The 20,737-nt window shown below is 38.1% G+C and overlaps 1 protein-coding gene across 4 annotated transcripts in view; it reads right to left on the bottom strand.

Moving 5' to 3' along the window:
* Positions 1 to 20,737, bottom strand: part of Col6a6 (collagen type VI alpha 6 chain) — a 154,106-nt gene that overhangs the window by 132,228 nt on the left and 1,141 nt on the right. The window lies entirely within an intron of this gene.

The following is a 20,737-nucleotide window of genomic DNA, read 5'->3' on the forward strand; positions in this document are numbered from 1 at the left end:
TGTCTTCTTTGATATAAGGAGAGTAACTAAGAACAGAGTAGGGTCGAAGAGCATGAGAAGAAGATTAACATTAAACAGGGATGAGAGGTGGGAGGGAAAGGGAGAGAGAAGGGAAATTGCATGGAAATGGAAGGAGACCCTCAGAGTTATACAAAAGTACATACAAGAGGAAGTGAGGGGAAAGGGAAAAATAATACAAGGGGGACAAATGAATGTCAGTAGAGGGGGCAGAGAGAGAAGAGGGGAGGGGAGGGGAGGGGGGATAGTAGAGGATAGGAAAGGCAGCAGAACACAACAGACACTAGTATGGCAATATGTAAATCAATGGATGTGTAACTGATGTGATTCTGCAATCTGTATATGGGGTAAAAATGGGAGTTCATAACCCACTTGAATCAAAGTGTGAAATATGATATATCAAGAACTATGTAATGTTTTGAACAACCAACAATAAAAATAAATAAATAAATAAAAAGATCTATCTCACCTGAAGGCAGGCTAGCATGCAACACAACATTGCACTCTTCAAAAGATGCTAAGGTATTTATAATAGTAGGTAAAATTTTTATAACCCCCATGCTGTGCCAACTACTTTTCTAAGTACATGTTACTTTATGTGTTTCTCAGAAGAGCCCTGTAAGATGAATACTATTACTCTGCCCATTTTAGAGATGTGGAAACTGAGGCCCAGTGCCCAAGGCCAGAGACTCTGGTAAGTTACAGAGTGACCTGAACCCAGTATCTTAAGTTCCTCTCACATACTAGCTTTAATAATTTTCCCACATTACAAATAAAATGTGCTTACACATATTATGTAGGAAGCAAGAGATTAAATAATATAATGTCAGAATACATGATAGGTCCTTTTTCTTGTAATGAAGTTGTTTGGGAGTTTTCTCATATATATGACACTTCCTATCTTTTGCCATTAAATTGCACTCTGATTTCTTTGCCTGAAATGCTTTCAACCTACTGTCAAAGATGGAATTCTTGATAATAAATTCTGTATCCATTTTGCACAAGTGGATAGAGGTAAATAGAGGTGTCTTGCTGCCCACAGTCAAGCCCTGTGGGGATAATCATAGAGCAGGAGCTGGTGGGGTGGTATCCCTTTCTGCTTTTCATTACCTTTACTAGGGCAGAAGCTTTTGGCATATACTGACAACCAATAACAACTTTGTTTCATCTTATTTAGCATCCTGAGAGATGGATTTTTCCTCAACTTACTGATGAAACCATAATTCTCTAAAAGACCAAGAACAGGATTTGTAAACAAAGAAGTTAGAGAATTCCCAAGTTTTATATGTTCTTCTAACAGTGAAGACATACAGCATACTCTTCTTTTGGAATAGACACAGAAAAATTTAATTTACCTTGATAAATAGACATAGATAATAGTCATGGTCTGCTAACCCCATCTGCTCCTCATGAGAAGAAGAAAAGGTCTACAAGGCATTGTCAGTAGAGTTTATTCTCCTGTAAGAGATTTTCCTGAGGGTTTTACATAAGCAAATGTTTTGCTTGTTTACTACTTTGTGGTTCTAGATAGAATGATTTATGTTGATATGTAATACATTTATTTTATACATGCATTTTCCAAACTCATGGCCAGCTTGAGAGAAATAAATGTTTATTTAAAAACTAAAAAAAAAAAAGAATCAATAAATGGGATGGATAGAGAGCCTACATTTTGAGAGCAAATTTTTACCACACACCCATCAGATACAGCACTAACCTCTATTATATATAAAGAACTAAAAAATTCTAACACCAAAAAATAATAATAATCCAATCAATAAATGGGCCTAGGACCTGAACAGACACTTATCAGAAGAGGATATACAATCAATCAACAAATACATGAAAAAATGTTCAACATCTCTAGCAATTAATTAGAGAAATGCAAATCAAAACTACTCTAGGATACCATCTCACTCCAGTGAGTTGGCAGCTATTAAGAATACAAACAACAAGTGTTGGTGAGGATGTGGGGAAAAAGGCACACTCATACATTGTTGGTGGGACTGCAAATTGGTGTAGCCAGTCTGGAAAGCAGTATGGAGATTTCTTGAAAAACTGGGAATGGAACCACCATTTGACCTAGCTATCCCACTACTCGGTCTATACCTAAAGGACTTAAAAACAGCATACTACAGGGACACAGCCACATCAATGTTTGTAGCAGCACAATTCACAATAGCTAAACTGTGGAACCAATATAGATGTCCCTCAGTAGATGAATGAATAATGAAAATGTGGCATATATACACAATGGAATATTATTTGGCATTAAAAGAGAATAAAATCATGGCATTTGCAGGTAATGGATGGAGTTGGAGAATATAATGCTAAGTGAAGTTAGCCAATCCCCCAAAACCAAATGCCAAATGTTTTCTCTGATATAAGGATGATGATTTATAATGGGGTTGTGGGGGGAGGATCATGGGTGGATTAGATGAACTCTAGATAGATCAAAGGGGAGGGAGGGGGAGGAGGGGGCATGCAGGTTGGAAAGATGGTGGAATGAGATAGACATTATTACTCTTAAGTATATGTATAGAGACATAAATGGTGTGACTCTACTTTGTGTATAACCAGAGATATGAAAAATTGTGGTCTACATGTGTAATATGAATTGTAATGCATCCTGCTGTCATACATAACAAATTAGAATTTTTAAAAAAAGAATGGACAGAATTTGGTTACGTGCAAAGGAGACATGGGAGAAGAATTTGAGTCTCATGAAGACTCATAATTAGAAATTGCCATGTCATACAGACAAGTGGAGAGGTTTTCTGAATAGTAAAGTTTGCCAAATAGCATCTCCTTCTGTAAAATAAAAAAAAAAAAGAAACACTTGGCTTCTAGGCATGGAGAAATGCTATAATGACTTCAAACTCTTCCCACATTCCAGCTACCAGTTAGTATTCTTAGTAATTCAATGAAATAAGTTCTATTATTATCCATATTTTACAGGTGAGTAATTGAGGCTCAGGGAAGATGGATAATGGGTCCAAGGTCCTACAGTGAGGAAGCAGTACCAATGAAACTTAAACATCATCACATTAGAGTTTCAAGTCTTGATCACAGTGTTGCATTAAAGCCCTATATTTAAAAGAAGTGAGAAAAGAAACTCAATTCTGGTAAAAAAAAAAAAAAGTAGGTATGGAGCTTAAATATACAAAACACACATGGTACAACCTCAAATTGAAGAATTAATGTAATAATTGGTTTCAATCATGAAACTCTGATGCTGCTGTTGAGATGAAGGCAAAACTACTCTTTAGGGATATTTTCACAACCTTAAATACATAGAAATCTCTCACACAATTTAAAAATAACATTTCTGAAGATGAAATCAACAGCAAAGAATTACAACTATAGAATGAACTAACCCCTCTGAAAGGGAGGCCAAATGTTACATGGAAAGGAGACGTGGCATCCATGAGCATGAGGAAATAAAATAATTTGAAAGAGACTGTAAAATATGTTGAAAGTAGTTAAAGAGATAATAGAAAGTATAGCTATTACACTGAGATAATAGAGCATAAAACTACCATAGCATAAAGAATATAAAATGAAAATGGATTTGAAAAACCACCACCAAAATATCTACCAATGGAAAATGTATTAACTGGAACTAGAATGGATCTAAATATTCTGCTTTATTCATTAAAAAAAAATAAAAAGAGTTAGGTACCCAGGGAAGCAAAGAGAAATAAAGAATTAAAATAAAAAACCAACAGGTAATTTAGCAGCATAGAGTGAGGAAAAATTGGCATAGGTCTAATAAAAATTCTAGGGGAAAATAATAGAGAATGAGAGGCAATGTTTGAAGGAGTCATGAGTAGGAATTTTCCAGAATCAAAGGAAAACGTGAGTACACTTTTGTGGGAAAAACAAACAAATTAACTAACTTCACTTGAGGAAGTAGAATAAATCAATGAATGAATGAAATTTACTGAGCAGACTTCTTATTAAGGAAAAAACTCATGTAGTCATCTCAATAGATGCAGGAAAAGTCTTTGACAAAATTCAGCACCATTTATGACAAAAATGCTGAAGAAAAGAGAGATAGAAGGAACTTACTTCACTATCATAAAAACTATGACAATCTCAAAGCCAACATCATGGTGAATGGGAGAAAACTGGATGCATTTCCTCTAAAATTAGGAAAAAGACAAAGATGTCCACCCTCACTACTCCTATTCAATATAGTTTTTAACACACTAGCCAGAGAAATGAGGCAAAAGAATGAAATAAAAGAGATAAAAGTAGGAACGGAAGAGGTCAAATTATCACTGTTGGCAGATGATGTATGTGATCTTATACTTAGAAGATACCAAAAGTTCCGCCAGAATACTGCAGGATACAAAGTCAACATACAAAAATCATTAGCTTTCTTATATACCAATAATGAATTTGCTTAAAAATCAGGAAATCAATTCCATTCACAATAGCCTCACTTGGGAATAAATTTAACCAAGGAGGTGAAAGAATTGTACAATGAAAATTACAGAATACTGAAGAAAAAAAATGAAGACAATAGAAACTGGAAAGACAGCCTATGTTCATGGATCAGCAGAATTAATACTGTTAAATGGCCATACTACCAAAAGCAACCTACAGATTTAATTCAATCCTCACCAAAATACCAATGATGTTCTTCATATAACTAGAAAAGAACAGTCTTAAAATCCATTTGGAAAAATTAAAAACCCAGAATAGCCAGAGCAATTCTATGGGGGGGTGGGAGGGTGGAGGCAATACTAGAGGCATAGTCAACTTCAAATTATAATACAAATCTATAATACAAGAATAGAAAACATAGAGACAAACCCAAAGATTCATCTGATCTTTGGTAAAGATACCCAAAACACACATTAAAGACAGCCTTTTAAACAAAAGGTGCAGGGAAAACTGGCTATCCATTATGTAGAAGAATGAAACCAGATCCCAGTCTCTTACCCTGCATACAAATCAATTCAAAATGAATCAAAGACCTAGGAATTATACCAGAAACTGTGCAACTGCTAGAAAAAAACATAGGGCCAACACTCCAACATAGAGGCACAGGCAACTTCCTCAACAGGATTCCTAAAGCTCAGGAAACAATATCAAGAATTAATAAATGTGATGGCATCGAATTAAAAAGTTTTGGGGGCTGGGATTACCCTTACATGTGTGAGACACTGGGTTCCATCCTCAGTACCACATAAAAATAAATAAATAAAATAAAGATATTGTGTTCATCTACAACTACAAATAATTTAAAAAAAATTAAAAGTTTCTGCACAGCAAAGAAAATAAGAGCATGAAGAGACAACCTACAGAATGGGAGAAAGTCTTTGCTGCCTAATCTTCTGACAGAGAACTAACAACCAGAATATATAAATAACTTTAAAAAACCAAACAACCCAAACTTCTCAAAAGAAGTATGAATGACCAAAAAACCATGAAAAAAAAAAATGTTTAACATCTTTAGCAATTAGCAAAATGCAAATCAAAACCATGCTGAAATTTCATCTTACTCCAGTTAGAATGGCAGTTCTTAGAAATAACAAGCTGGACATTATGGTGTTCCCTTATCATTTCAGCTACTCAGCATACTGAGGCAGGAGGATTGTAAGTTCAAGGCCAGCATGCACAACTTAGTGAGATCCTGTCTCATAAAATATGTAACTAGGGATGTGGCTTAGGAATGTAGCACTCCCGAGTTCAATATTCAGTACCCACCCCTCCAAAAACTGCAAATAACAGAAAATGCAGAGGTTGTGCAGGGAAGGGAACATTTTACACTATTTGTGGGGTTTTAAATTAGTACAACCACTATGAAAATCAGTATGGAGAATCCTTAAAAGACTAGGCATGGAACCACCATATGACCCAGCTATGCCACTTCTCAGTATTTATCCTAAAGAATTAATGTCAGCACACTATAGTGATACAAGCATACCCATATTTATAGCAGCCCAATTAATGATGGCCAAATTGTGGAACAAGCCTAGTTTATGGATGAACAGATAAAGAAAATGTATATATAACAATGGAATATCATTCCACTATTTAAAAAGAACAAAATTATGCCATTTGCAAGAAAAATTGATGGAACTATAGAACATTATGTTAAGCAAAACAAGGCAACTCAAAAAGTCCAGTGTGGGCTGGGGATGTGGCTCAAACGGTAGCACGCTTACCTGGCATGGCAGGGTGCTGGGTTTGATCCTCAGCACCACATAAAAATAAAATAAAAATGTTGTGTCCACCAAAAACTAAAAAATAAATATTTTAAAATTCTCTCTCTCTCTCTCTCTCTCTCTCTCTCTCTCTCTCTCTCTCTCTTTAAAAAAAAGTCTAGGGTCATATGTTTTCTCTCATATGTGGAAACTAGGGAGTGAAAAAGGAATTAGGGGATCTCATGATGATAGAAAAAAGACCAGTAGAGGAGAGGAAGTGAATGAGGGAAAGGAGAGGTACTGCGGAATGAAACTGACCAAATTATACTGTTATGTTGTGTGCAGGTACAGATATGTAACAATAAGTCCACTGTTGTGTATAATTATGATGCACCAGTAAAAAGGAAAGACAAAGATGTCAGAGAATAATATGTCTTTGCTTAGCAGGAAAAACTTGGTACTCAGATAATTTGTAATTTTAAAAATGATTGTGAAATAAAAGCATTTACAAAGAAACTCTTGGTAGATACTAAAAAATATGGTGCATACCTGTAATCCTAGAGGCTTAGGAGATTGAGGCAGAAGGATTATGAGTTCAAAGCCAGCCTCAGAAATTTAGTGAGACCCAAAGCAACTTAGCAAGATCCTGTCTCTAAATAAAAATAAAAAGGGATGGGGATGTGGCTCAGTGGTTAAGTGCTCTGGGTTCAATCCCTGATGAAAAGAAGGAGGAGGAGGAGGAGGAGGAGGAGGAGGAGTTGTCATTGTTATTGTTGTTGTTGTTGGAGGAGGAGAAGGAGAAGAAGAAAAAGAAGAAAATTAAACCCAGCTAGAAAAAAATGGAATGCAGGAAACCATGAAGAAATAATGTATAATCTGGGGTGTTAATTAAAGTACTCAACAATAATAATATGGAAGATGCGACAGGTATAATTAAAGAAAATGTATTCTTGGTTCTTGTATTATTTAGGAAAAGCACAGATGTATATTAAGATTAAACTCTGACAAATCACACAAAAGATGCTCCTAAAGGAATATGATGAGATACAAACCAAAAAAATACTTTGGAAGAATTCTTGAGGATGACATGGTAAAGTACAGGCCACAGAGGAGAAAGGGGTGGGATGCAAGCACATTCAAACCTTAAATACTGTCAAAAGACATTTAAAATAAACAAGCAACTAGAGGAAAATATTTAACCAATAAGATTAATGTCCAGAATATGTGCAGTATTTCTACAAATCAATAGAAACCACTGAATGAACCCAATAGAAAAATGGACAATGGATTTGAATATGCAGCTCACAGCAGAGGCAATCTGAATGGTCAATAGATACATCCTGAAAAGATCCTTAATCTTACCAGCATCCGGCAAATGCGTATTAAAACAATAATAAGATCTCATTTCCTGCCCATTAGCCTGGAGAAAATTAAGGTATTTGACCATACCGAGAGCTGAAAAGAGTATCAGGAAATTAGCACTCATGGACATGGCTTAGGGGAATATCATCTGATACCTTTGCTTTAGAGAGAAATTTGGCAATATCGAGTAAAATCAAAGACTTCAGGGCTGGGGTTGTAGTTCAGTGGTAAAGCGCCTGCCAAGGATGGGTGAGGCACTAGGTTTGATTCTTGGCACCAAATAAAATAAATAAATAAATTAGTTAATTAATTTAAAAATATTTCATTTAAAGTAGTTTCCTAGAGAAACTGTTGTACCTGTACAAGGAGACATATATGTATGTAAAAGTTGTAGACAATCTAAATATGCACACAAAGAAACAGTAATTAAACAGGCGCATTCTCATTCTTGGGATTATTATTCAAGCATTAAATGAATAATTGAGATCTACATACTTTAATAGGAATAAATCCCAAAATCACAGCAAGAAAACTACTTGTTGTAGGTTGATATGAATTACCCACAACAAGGCTCCTAATTCCTGGAGGAGAGACAGAATAAGTGTACTACCATCCATGTAAAATCCTTAAACACAGCAAAATAAAAATGGTCCCTGTCTTTCAATGGTTCAACCTATATATTTTTTTCACTTTATGATAGCATGAAAGCCATACACGCTGAATAGAAACTTTATTTCAATATTTGAGTTTTGACTTCTTCTCCAGCTAGCAATACATAGTGCCATACTCTCTCACAGGGCTGGGCAGTGCCAACCAGACACAGCTCTCAATCCGCCACTCAGTCCCAAGGACAGCCAATCCCCTACAGTGTATTGTGTTGCTAAGCTCTGGAGTTCTGTAGATGAGGTATTACATGCATTTTCAACCTATGATATTTTCAGTGTACCAGACATAACCCCACTGTAAGCTGAGGAGCATCTGTACTACGTAATTGTTTTAAGCACATGTCCATTAAAGCAAAATTTGAAATAACACAAATCAACTTTGGCCCTCTCTGGGAAGGCAAAATGGAAAAATGGGATCAGGGAAGGGGAATTCAGCACTATCTGGTGTATTTTCTTTAAAAACTTAGAATTATTAATGTAAGATAATAGTTTTCGTAGCTTTAAAATGGGTAAGAAATATTTATAATATTATTTACTGTGCTCTTCTGTATTTCTGAAGGGAATCATCAAAATGAAATGTTAGATGGTAATAACACATGAGGTGAGAAGACACCAACATAGATTCTTGAAAAAAGGAGTGTTCTGTTCTTAGGAAAACCAATCTGATAGAGGATTGTAGAGTAAATGAGAAGCAGATGGGGCTGGGGTTGTAGCTTAGTGGTAGAGTGCTTACCTCGCACACATGAGGCCATGGGTTCGAGCCTCAGCACCACCTAAAAATAAAGATATTATGTCTATCTACAACTAAAAAATTGTTTTAAAAAGTGAGAAGCAGACGATGAAGTGATGAAATATATTAATATTAAACTAGGTGGAGCAATGACGTCTCACCCTTGGGAAGTAGAAAATGAATGAAGAAAAGGGGGTGACTTCAAAAAATATTTAAGAAAACTTATGAAGATAAGTATGAATTTGGATATAAGGATGAAGATTAAAAATGATTTTAAAAAATAAAGGATCCAAAAATATTAAATGCGCTTCTATTTTCATTTCAATATACATTAATTTTTTAGAAATATTCTGGATGTAGGGTTATGGAAGAATTTATTACCAAAGACAACAAATTTCACTTGTTAGAAAATATGATAGATCAAGTATCATAGAAAAGGAAAGCAGCCTTTTCAAATGTTCCCATTGAAAGGGGGAAATCTAATTCCCTTTCCTTGAATCAGTGCTAGTTTGAGCCTTTCTATGCTAAAAGTCCTGGATCGCTTGATCTGGGTGAAGCCAGACCCAATCTGAGTTCCACTGTTCTGAGACCAACATGCTATGAGAAAACCTGAGACAACTCCGTGGACTAGCCAAAATGTATGAAATCCACAAAGATTTACTGAACTCCAGCTGTATGCCAGGTGGAGAGGTTGGGAGAGCTGCCAGGTGAGCCAGTCATCCCAACCCAGGTGCTAGACAAGTGACTAAAAGGCTTTCAATGACTCCAGCACCAGACACCAGTTGACTGAGACCCACAAAGTAAGACCTGCCCAGCAACCCAGTCACTCCACAGACAAGATAATTGTTTTTAGGGCACTACTTTTTGAAATGGTTCTGTAAAATTAAATAGCTGGTATGGAAAGGGGAAATACAAGGTTTACTTTTTTGAAATGCTGAATATAAGGTATTCACATATTATAAAGTGGATATGCACCACAGACAAAAGATGGACACATAGTATTGGAGCCTTAGTAAATCACTGTCATACTCATGAGTATAGTCACCTGCTTTAGCCAGTACACAGCCCCTGGAAATGCAAATCCAGTAAACACAGCCTTGACCTAGTGAACTTGAAGTCTGATGGCGGTGGGGGCGGAGGGAGGCAGGCTGACCTGTACAAGCTGAAGGTAAGGATGTAGACAATTAAACAAGAGGCATCTCAGTGCTTTGGCAAAAAAAAAAAAAAAAAAGCTCATGGGTGTTCAGAAATAAAATTTCCCAAAGTACCTGCTTCAATAAATTCTGAAAGAAAAAATCCTCAGTATCAAGCACAAGTATCCCCTGAGGGAAAAAAGACCTAGACAGTGAGGGTAGAGAGAAGTGTTTATGAGTGCCATCATTTCCAGGAACTTGAAGTCAATAAGGAGACAAATTGCTTTGCCTTGGCAACTGCCCCATTAGGTAATTTATATATTAATCTCAGAAGGACAAAGAAAAGACCCTGCCAAATGCTATCAGAAGGAGAAAATAAATTAAAACAAAATGCAAAATACGGCATGCAAATTTGTGCAGTCATTTGGCCATTTTGCTATTTTTCAAGGTTCATATTTCATCCTAAGCACCGCCTCCCCACTTTGTGGACAACGATAGTCTTATTTAATCCGTAGGTCTGGGGTGGGCTCCAGGATTTGCATTTCTAACCATGTCCCAGGTGATGCAAATGTGGCAGGTCTGGGAGCCACACTTTGAGAGTCTTCCCTCTCACTCACTGCACTGCCCTCTGCTGAGCAGGAGGACTAGCCAAAAGGTATGCAATCCACAAAGATTTACCGAACTCCAGCTGTATGACAGGTGTTGGAGATAAAAACAATGCCAAGGGAAGGGTGTGTGGGTTGCTGGGGCAGCAGTGTAGCCCTGGCTTAGGGGGGAGTGAACTAGGGAAAAATGTTCCCACATTTTTGTAGTGGTTTGTACCAGTGTTTCCTTTCCAGAGGCAATTTTCCACCCCCAAGGAGACATTTGGCAATGTCTGAAGAAATTTTTGATTTTTACTCCTGGGGTTGGGGGTGGCCACTGGCATCTAGTGGGCAGAGGCCACAGACAATGCTAAATGTCCAACAATGTGCAGGACAGTTCTCTACAAGAAAGCATCACGCAGCTCAGATATCAATGGTGGAGAAACAATTTGGGTTGAGAAGATTTGACCTACACATATTAAGCACGTTGTTTTAGTCATAGTTCTCCAGAGAAATAGAACCAATAGGACACATGTGTGCATGAGACAGGGGTAGAAAAGAGAGAGATTTTAAGGATCTGGTTCACCTGCTTATGGGGGCTAGCAAGCCCCAAATTGGAAGTTCCCATATGAGTGGATGTTGCAATCTTGAGTCTGTAGTCAGAAGGCCTTTCTCTTCTGGGAACCTCCAGCTTTCAACCAATTGAATGAGGCCTACCCACCTTATGCTTTACTCAAAATCCTCTGTAAATTATATCTAAAAACTCCCTTCGCAGCCACTGATGTTTGACCAAGGAACTGGGGCATCATGGCCCAGCTAAGGGTTACGCACCCTAACTTAATCATTGCAAGCGTTTAACTTGCAAAACCCTGTGAGGCAGAGTTTACCTTTGTTTTAAAGATGAAGGAAATAAAACTGGAGAAGCTAATGAATTTCCCCACAGTTGCACAGCTAATAAGACTACCACTGACCTATTTAGAGCACACACACACTTTGAGCAGGTGTTGTGCTAACAGCTCCACATTGTTATCTAGCCATTATCTTGACTGCTTTTACACCACAATGACACAGTTGAGTCGTTTCAAGGGAAAAAAGAAGGACCTTTAAAGTCTAAAATGTTTATTATCTAGCTCTTTATGGAAAAACTCTGCCAACCTTTGCTCTATTCCATTGCTTCTCTAAATGTGACCCACAGATAAGCATCATCTGCACCACTTGGCACCTGCTGGAAAGGCAGAGTCTCCTGTTGTGCACACTGAATCAGAAGCTGAAGTTTAACAGGCTCCCCAGGTGATCTGTATGCACATCAAAGATGGAGAAGCCCTGTCTGATGCCCATCTTGACCACTGCTACCCACCCACTGTGGCCACTTTTTATTGTCCCTCTGTCCTTGATCCTGCTCGGTCCCCATCCTCTGGGTCTTCATTGCATTGCTGCTACTTCCTCATTAAATTAGGTCCCCTTGGTGATTTTTTTCTCCCTTTGTAGCATCTTATTGTTTTTCTTCAAAGCACTTGTCAAATCTGTCTGCTAGACTGAAAGCCTCCTGAGGGTAGAAGCTGGGTTTCAGGGCATGAGAAATATCCCTGAAAAGCATAAGCCCCACTGGGTGTTTCTTCTAAGTGGGGGACAACAAACAAAGGAAGTCACTTGATGGGAAGGAACAAATTACTATTCAGACCAGAGAGGATGCAGTCTGGAAGGTTCTGGGTGATGAGCAGCTAGCTTAGATTTAATTTTCTCCTTTTGTATTTTAGGGTTACATATTAGTATTAAATCAGACAGAAATTTTCAAGTGCTTTGGTAAACCTCTGCAGAGCAAGGATCCAATTTTACCATCTGTTCATCAAATGAACTACCCATATATATCAGGAATTTAATTAGAAAGGCAGGGGGCCAAGGATATGATCTTGCTTGAGAAAGTTACATTTCAGGCAGCTGTTCTCTTCCAAGAGAACAGAGGAAACTCTTGATTACATTCTATTCTCCTTTCCGTCTTAATCAGAGTTTGCCCCAAATGATTTCGTTCAAGATGCCCTTGTGGGGGAGTGAACATTTTTGAATGGTTAACTTCTCGTGTGAAGATTAAGCACACCAGCTGCTCTTGGCTGAAGATCTGTAGTGTCTTTCAAAATAGGACATAAGTCAGATGGCTTAGGCCGACCTTTTTGGGTCCTAGGCATGACATACATCAATAGTAAGATAAGATCAATGATCAGTCCTGGGAAAGAACACAAGCTTAAAGAAGAAGAGGAAAAATGTCACAGACTCAAGGAACCCCAACAGAGGCTCATTGTCCTCATCCGTAAAATAGTTTTTAGTTTTCATATTTATCCATTCATTCTTTCACTCAAATAATATTTTTGAGCATCTACTAAATATTAGTTGCTATCTTAGGGAAAGGGCATGCAATAAACAATAAAACCAGATTTAGGTTTTGTCTTCATGGAGCTTACAGTCTATTGAGGATACGGGGTATTTAAGAAATAATTACATCAGTAACTGTAAAGTCACAACTGTGGTACCCGTCAAGAAGAGGTCTCACCGAAAACCCATAACCAATCCATCAGCCAGTCTTATCAATAGTACCTTCTAAATATACCCCAAATCTAACCATGTCTCACCATTTTCCAACCACAGCACATAAGGCCCCACATAATAAGGAGAAAAGATTAGCTCAGAGAGATTGAGGAAGGCTCTCTGAGGGAGTGCAGTCTGAGCTAATGATGAAGGAATAGTGAAATTTACCAGGCCAAGAGGAGTGTGATGTTCCAGGAAGGGGCTCATGCAAAAGTCCTATGGCAGGAAGAAGAATAGTATGGCCAAGGAATCAAAGGAAGTTGGTATGAGCAGAACACAGAGCATAGGGGAGCAAGATGCTAAATGAGACCAGGCCATCCATAGCTTTGCAGGACCCAATAATGATTTATAGTTTTTTTTTCCCCCTAGATCAACGAGAAGTCATTAAAGGATTTTAATTGGAAGGAAGGGTAAAATACTTGAAATGATTTATTCATTAAATCCATTTCTGCTCTGAAATTCTGAAATCCTATGGAAAGTGATTCAGCAAAATTAGAATTGACTCTTGGAAATATTAACAATCTCAGCAAAATAGAGAGAGAGAGCAATGTTGAAGGCTGGATTTTACCACATTCTGCATTCAACCTCCACCCTGCCCAGCCACTGGTCAGCTGTCATTTGAACAACTGATGAAACCTCAGACCCTCATTTGGGAAGGGGGATGATGTTGGTACTTTTCTCTCTGAGCTGTTAGCTTTTCCAGGAGGTGACTAAAATACCCACAAGACCAATTTAAAGGAGGAAAAATGTATTTTGGGCTCATGGTTTTGAAGGTTCAGTCCAAAGTCCATGGCTCCTGCCTGAGGTGAGGCAGAACACCACGGCGGAAAGCATGCTACCAAGGAAAGCTACTCAGTTTAAGGTGGCTGGGAAGTGGCAGAGGAAGAAGAAGGAGCTATAGGGAAGATGCCCCCTTCCTGGGCATGTCCCCAATGACCCATCTCCTTCAGCCACGCTCCACCCGTATACAGTGATCACCCAGTCAGTCCATTCAAACTAGGATGGATTGATGAGGTTACAGCTCCCAATCACTTTGTCTCTGAACATTCTGGCACTAACACAGGAGCTTTGAGGGAACAGCTCATATGTAAACCATAACAATAATGTGTTCCAAGTCCTTAATAAGGGCTGAGTTCATTGACATAGAAAACTCCTTGGATTGGAATATTCAAAATGCCCTTTGTGAAGACCTGGAGTCAACCATCGGCCTCTATCTGGGGTAGTCCTAGTCCAGTCTCCTCTCGCTTACTGACTGAAGCTAGTGTGGTGGCTGCACTCTGCATCCACAGCACCCATCTCCTTTCCCTGTGGGCAATTTAGAAGGCATAGAAGGTACAGAATTACAACCTCTCAGTGTCCCATGCACCACCCAACTCAATGACTTGCAGCTGATGACTGAGATGACAGCAGCACATCTATGGCTAATGGCAACTTTCTCCATGAAGAAATGGAGAGACCTGGTGGATTGCCAATAAATAAATGAGCAAATAAATGAAACCCCTCACATTTTGGGGAGCAAAAAGGCATCTTTTTTAAAGTATTTTGCACCTCGGAAGAAATATTTGGGGATTTATCTATTCAAGTCTCTCCAAGAAAATGAGGTCGGGCTCCAAAACAGACAATACCATCAACTATCAATTTGTCTATGCTTCTTAATGTAGTGACTGAATTATAAGTGACTCTGTGTGCCATGACATTTTGCAATATATAGAAACAAAGGGGATTTGCAAATGTTGTGTGTCTGGGGTGGACTGGGGTACCTCTGGCCCACTGAGCCTGAAAACTGCTTTGCTATAGACATGAACTAAGCTTGCCAAAGAAGTAATTTCCCACCAAAGAACCTTGGGTCTGAGACGTGGCTCCATGGTAGAGCAATTGCCTAGCATGTGTGGGGCCCTGGGATCCATCCCCAGCACCACAAAAAAAAAAAAAAAAAAAACACTTTAAGTGGTTCTGACAGTTCCCTGAAGTGCTATTATCCCAATTTTTACCACGATTATATACTTAACTCACTACCCACTACTAATAAGGGTGTTTTTTTTTTTTTGCTTTAATCACTGACCAGTTCAAGCCTATGAATTTGTTTAGAGCTCACCTTCACCCAGTTAAATCACCTATAAATGTGCCACTTGGTTCTTGAGCCTTCTGATGACAGTTCCCTGGAGGCCCAACAATTAGGTGCTTCATGGTGCTGTTGCAGGATGATGACAGTAATCGTGGAGAAGAGGGAAAACCAAGCATGAATCACAGTGGGGAGGCATTTATTAAGGCAAAACTCATGGGAAAAGCTCTCCAGTTTAGAAGCCGGATTCATGGCATGAATCCAGGGAATGCAGATGTTGAAGCCCAAGTAGGATCATTTGGAAGAAACTGTGTAAGGGAATTAGATGCCATTACATGTTTTTATATCTCTTACATTTCCAAAAACACACCCTATGCAAGATTTGAAAAAACATCATAAAAATGGGACATTTTAGCTAAATGACACTTTTTTTTTCCTCTCTTGGTTCCTCCCAAAGCCATTAAGGTGCATATTTACTTATACATCCAGAAATATGACCTCTGCAGTCCTAAAACATCACACAGTCAATACAATATTATTCTATCTTGCCTAATCCAAAGTAACCAGTATTTATTGAGCACTATGTGTCAGGAATCAAAAAGCCATCTTTCCTACCAATGCTCTCCATCACCCTGCACTTGTATATTATTTCCACTTTAGGTGAGAAAATGGAAGTTCAGAGAGGTTATGTGATTTGTCCATGATCATCAGTTGGTAAGGCACCTGATTTCAGCTCATTTATTCATACAACAGGTGTTCACTGAGTATCTACTAAGTGGCTGGCACTGAAGATGGCCTGGTGAACATGAAAGACTAGGAAGTCACAGTCTGAGTGAGCAATATTACTAAGGGAGCCCCAGGGTACTCTGGGGACTCAGGGCACCTTTTCCCAGTAGAAATGGTACAGTAATGCTTCCCAGAGGAATGAACGTAGTAGTTAAGCTATAAAGGGAGAGAAATAGTTAACCCAGTTTAGGGTCCAGAGAATACTACTCTAGGAGATTCCAGATGCAAATGGAAAGAGATGGGAAAGAGCAAGTTCTTCTTAGGGAACTGGAGGATTTGGAGTGGTGGCAAAGAAATAAGAAGGCATGAGGCAGAAGAAGGAGATACAAGTTTGATGGTAGGAGAATTTTCAACCAGGATGAGGATTTTGTATTTTATCCAAAACTACTAGGGCTCTTTAGTAGAGAAAAGATGAGCAGATGGTTTTAGGAAGTTCACTCAGAATGAAATACGGAGAATACTATGAAGGGATCAAGACTCGATGGAGGAGGGGAAGTGGACTAGGAAGCAGGTGTTATATGAGTGAGAGATGATGGCATTTTGGGAACTAGGAGCAAGGATGACAGGGAGAAGGTTGTAGAGATCATTAGGCAATTAAATTGTTACGATTTGGAAACCAACTATATGGGATTGTTGATGAGGGCTCGGGAGGACAGGGCTTCCAGGATACTGAAAAGCTTTCTGGTGAGGCCATTGGGTTGTGCCCCTCACTGGAAGAGAGGAAGGTTTGTGAGACAGATAAATGGTACTGTTTGGGCTTGTTTTTGTGGTGTGTGATGTTCAAGTGCCTATTGGAAGTTAGATAAGCAGGTCTGCAGTTCTCAGGTGAGGTCTGGCCCGATGGTATGGATTAAGTCACTAGTAAGTTAATGGTGACCAAACCTGTGTAGGGAATAGGAACAACTAACAGGAATACCAACGGACCAGCTCCTCCTTCACAGATAATGTGTTTGAACCAATTTCCATGATCAGCAGAATGTGTTCTTTACACTATTCTCCAACTGTGGAGTGGCAGCAAGCCCTCACTGCCACATTGAGTCCTCCCTGACAGCTCTACCATGTCCCAGGACAGTTCCCAAGAGCTGATGGGGATTTAGGATCAGGCCATGACCTACAAACTAACTGACCCACACATAAGTGAAAATGGCATTAGCTAGACAAAATTCTGTTCTCCAGTGTAGAAAGCAAGAATTCCATTCTTGATTTAATTTTTGGCTAGAATGATGTTCATGAGCTACCCTTGGTTTACTGAAGTAACTAATAAGCTGATGGTAGGTGAGGACAAAAGCAAAGCATGGAAAAGAATTCATGCAATTAGTTTATTTGGGAGGTGAGGAGTGGAGAAGTGAGATGGTGAAGGAAAGGAAGCCAGTGTTAATGAGCAGGTAATTCCCTACTGTGGGCAACTGGAACTCAGTTCCATTGGGCATCTCAGAAGAATGTATAGATGATACCTCAGGAGTTGCCTCCCCCAGGATGTGAGCAAATGGAATATTTACTCACCTACTTTCACCTGTTATTGGTTAAGTATTGCTCCCAGGGGTGTTAAGACCCAGGCCTCTGTCCTACCCCACATGGGTCAGGCATGTGCCCATGGCCAGAGAAAACCTTCAGGCAGAACCACAGTGCATGAAGTACATAGCCTCTAGCATACACTGAAGGAGGGAATGTGGGCAGGGCTCCAACATCATCTGAAAGCCAGCAGAGAAAAGCCTGGACATTGAGGCCAACTCAATATCTATATATGTACAGTCTTTTTAGTATCATAGATTCTACCTCTCCCAACTATACAGTCAACTATACATTCTAGCTTAGGGTGAGGTAGGAGTACCAAAAGATGGTATATGGGTCAATTGACACACTGTGGGATTTCCCCACACACACACACCAAACAATAATAGCCAAATATGACTATGACCTGCTTATGATCTTCAAAGTTCAGCTGTATTTGGATTCATATAACGGAGACTTTCAGTCACAATATCTTGCCCAACATTAATCAAGTTGTTTTTAAAGGACTCAATAAGTGATTAGCTTATGGTTTTTCAAGCCAACACAAATGCCTTTGGCAACTAATTCTGGCAAAAATCTTTCCCCTGAACAATGTAGGATATAGTACTCAGGGTGTTACAAAACATCCTGGAGTCCAATTAAGTCCAAATTCTTAACTGGAAGTGGTTTAAAAAAATGGTTATGTGGATATTTAAGCCTTAAATATGTGACTTAAAGAGAATGTCGAGGTTTTCATTCGTAAAACTAAGTTTTTATGTTTTATTTTTCTTCTCTCCCTTCTACCACTTGAGCATTTGGAGAATTATCATGACAAAATTAAATCAGCAAATTTTCTTAGGCCTGTTATTTGGAATTATAAAGAATATCTAATGTTTGAATTTATCTCAGTCAATCCAGATAACTAATAAAGGTAAGATTTAAGAGTCAGTAATAATACACCAGCTGTTATTTGCTTTAGCAAGGCTGAACTTCAGAGACAGGGACACAAAGAAAGATGATGTTACCTCCTTTGCCCTGCCTGAGATTTTGCATGCTATGGATTTTCCCTGAGATTTTGCATGCTATGGATTTTCCTGAGATTTTTCATGCTACGGATTTTCTAAGTGCAACTGCTCCAGCTTCACATGAAAAACATGCCTCAGCTGGATATTTGAAATTTTAACAGATTTATAGAATGTTTATATGATTTATAGAATATTTACTGAGTACCTACTAAGTGCCAGGTACTATAAGAAATACAAGATATCTTTTCTTCTGCACATGATTTATATTAGCTAAACTGTTTCCAGTTTTATTCATGATAATCTCTCCCAAATTCCCGTTCCAGGGTTTTGGGGTCACTCCAAGAATAGAACAGTTTTGGAAGGAGGGTGAGAAATGAGGAGAAGCAGTGAGACAAAGACTCTATTATTTCTTCATTTAAAAGTTTGGCTTTTAATTAGTCACTGTTTTGTACAAGATCCTTTATACCTTTTCAAATCCCCATTCCTTGAACAACTTAGGGTGAACTTTTGGAGATTTTGTTTTAAAATTCTGAAAAAATTAAATATAATATGCTGCTGCTGAAAACAGAAAGATATTTTTATTATCACAAAACCATTATTCACAGAAACAAAAACACCAATTGCACTTTTTAAAGCCACCTACCTGTAGGAACAACTTGACCTGTCTGAGAAAAATTTCCCCTACCTGTATGAGAAATATATAATAAACTCCACAGAACCATCCCCATCCCCTAAAACATCTCTTCCAGAACAGCAGCCTGCCTGAGTGACAAGTCTTTCCTTAAACCATCCTTTTCAAACTGGAACACTTGCAGAAAGAAGAGGAGATATGATGTTTGGCAAGTCATTCATTTCAGTTAGTCACATATTTTCCTCCATGGAAATGAGGTATTTTATTGAGAACCAGAACATGGAATAAAACTGGGTTCAACATTAAGTGAATTATTGGGAATAGTTCTATCCTTACACTTTATCACTACCTCACTATCACCATAGTCTGACTTATGACCCACCTGTGCTTGGTATTTTACAAGGTTCTTGTTTTTTCTCATATATTCCTGTGAAGTAGGTAAGTATCTCTGTTCTGTGTGACAGGTGAGAAAGGTAAAACTCAGCAAGGTTCAATGAACTCGCTAAGCTCAGCTCTAACTTGAACCTAGACCTATTTGAGAGCAAAGCTAAGCCACTCGATACTTTAAATAACAACAGGTCAGGAAGGGAGAAAAAATATTTTGACCAACATTTAATTACTCTGAAAAAGTCTTATATTCGTGACATTCATAGAATTATAAATAGAAGCATAGAAAATAAAATATTCACTTATTTCTTGGGACTGTAGGAGTGAGCATTCTTTAATTTCACACACCTACTCATTAGATGGGAACACTTTTATTTATCTGCAGTGAGTATAACTAATAATCTCATATTTTTGAGAAATTGTAGGGGCAAATGATATTTACTGAGAGTTCTTTTCAGTCATTTTCAATACCATTATATTAATAGGACTATATAGTATACTACTGTACATATAGATGAATAAACAATGTGTCAATTTCTATTCATAATTCTTATAGCCTGACCAGTATTTTGTGACAACATTAGCTGTTTTTGCTACTGTCTAGGCAAATAATAAATAAATATTTCCTGCCTTAATATTCAAAATACTTAACATTTTCTGAAGTTTAGTTTATCTGAAGAGAATGGGAAAACTAAATTGTATTTCATATTTAATGAGAGTATTTTTTAAACAAGGATATTTTTGAAGAATTACTTCACAAGGAGATGTAGCAAAATCAAAAGGTTACTACAAAAAAGAAGCTTACTTCCTAATGAGTACTTAACATAAAACATTATCAGTGTCATAAAATTCAATTTCACATGGCACAGCATTTAAAACATACCAAAACATTTGAGTGGAAAGGAATCCTTTTTTCCCCCAAGTTCTCCTCTGCATTTTTAATATTTTGGAATGAAATGAGGGAGAAAGAAGGAACTGACACCTTCTCTTAAAAGGATAAAAACTTTTAAGGCTATGTGTCTTAAACCATTTATTTTGGAGTGTCAGGATTTGTGTGTGTATGACCCTATAAGACAGGAAACAGTAAGTTTAACGTTGTAACTTCCACATGACATACTTGGAAGC

The sequence above is a fragment of the Marmota marmota genome, unplaced genomic scaffold (genome assembly GCF_001458135.2).
Source record: "Marmota marmota marmota unplaced genomic scaffold, marMar, whole genome shotgun sequence".
Classification (NCBI taxonomy): domain Eukaryota; kingdom Metazoa; phylum Chordata; class Mammalia; order Rodentia; family Sciuridae; genus Marmota; species Marmota marmota.